The sequence below is a fragment of the Stomoxys calcitrans genome, chromosome 3 (genome assembly GCF_963082655.1).
Source record: "Stomoxys calcitrans chromosome 3, idStoCalc2.1, whole genome shotgun sequence".
Taxonomy (NCBI): Eukaryota; Metazoa; Arthropoda; class Insecta; order Diptera; family Muscidae; genus Stomoxys; species Stomoxys calcitrans.
The window spans coordinates 153,696,330-153,697,879 of NC_081554.1; the positions used below are offsets into that span (position 1 = coordinate 153,696,330).

Here is a 1,550-nt window from a genome sequence, read left to right on the forward strand (position 1 = left end):
GACCTTAAATCGCCAGATCGGTCTATATGGCAGCTATAACCAAATATACTCCGATTTAGCCCATTCAAGGACCTAACGTGAGTATAGAAGAAATACGAGTCTGTGCAAAATTTTAACTCAATATCTCAATTTTTAAAGACTGTAGCGTGATTACAACTGACGGACGCACCAACTGTTTGACACACGGACATTGCTAAATCATCTTAGAATTTTACGACGATCACAAATCTATACACTTTTAAGGGTCGGAAGTGGATATATTGATGTGTTGCAAATGGAAGGACTAAATGAATATACCCCCTTTACTATAGTGGTGGGTATAAAAAACAAATATGTTGGAGCAAGCTCCTAAACAATTGGCTATCCAATACAGCAGACTGAACCATAACAGATTTACTGTCTGCGGTGCCTATGGCGGTATTAGTCAACCATTGTCATTGCTTTTGATACAAAATCCTATGGTCTCTTTTTTTCTACCCCTCTACGATGTATCTGCTGATTTATCTCACATTGACACCAACAGCAGCACCAAAGTTTCATTGGTGCCGACCAATTGGCTACTTCCTTTAAAGGTGCCGATGTTGTTGTTACTCCCGCTGGTGTGCCACGTAAACCTGGCATGACGCGTGATGATCTCTTCAATGTCAATGCTGGTATTAATAAGAATATTGTCTCATGCATTGCCACACAATGCCCTAAGGCTATGGTAGCTGATTTCACCAACCCAGTCAACACCTGTGTTCCCATTGCCACTGAAATCTTGACAGCGTCTGTGATCCCAAGCGTTTGTTTGGTGTTTCCACTTTGGATGTTGTACGTGTGCGCGCTTTCATCGTTGAAGCTTTGAACGTTGATCCACAACAAGTACAAATTCCCGTTATTGGTGGACACTCTGACGTTATGATTATGCCCATCTTGTCCCAATGCCAACCTACATTCAAGGGCAGCCAAGTCACCATCGATAAATTGCCCAAACGCATTCAAAAAGCCGGTACAGAGGTTGTGAAAACCAAGACTGGTGCTGGTTCCGCCACTTTGTCAATGGCTTATGCTGGTGCCCGTTTCACTGGCTCTTTGCTCAAGGGTTTGGATGGCTGAAAGAATGTCGTTGAATGCTCTTATTCAATGTCAAGGAAGCCACCTTATTTGCCACCCCCTTGGCATTGGGCAAGAGTGCTATTCAGGAAAATTTAAGCTTGCCCAAATGGAATGACTACGACAAGGAATAGTTGGAAGCCGCCATTCCTGAGCTTAAAAATAATATTGAGAAGGGAGTGTGGATGTCTCCAATGCTTAACGCGCACTTGAACATCCTTAAGGCATAAACTCTTATGTTGACTTCGATTGCGCAAAAAAGTGTAGCATTATTTTGACAAGTTGCACTAAAATCGAAGATTTGTGTTTGTTTGACCAAAAAAGTGTATACCCACCACCGGGTGTAGTGTTCGCTTGTAATGATGTTGCCTACAGAGAGTGGAAAAATTGAATTTCTTATACCGTGCCAAGTCTGCGGTGGAAAATGTAGCACTCAAAATTAGTGGATATCATTT

At 42.2% G+C, this 1,550-nt stretch overlaps 1 pseudogene; it reads left to right on the top strand.

Moving 5' to 3' along the window:
* The first annotated feature begins 332 nt into the window (after nucleotides 1-332).
* LOC106085339 (malate dehydrogenase-like) lies at nucleotides 333-1,325 on the top strand (annotated as a pseudogene).
* The last annotated feature ends 225 nt before the right edge of the window (nucleotides 1,326-1,550 follow it).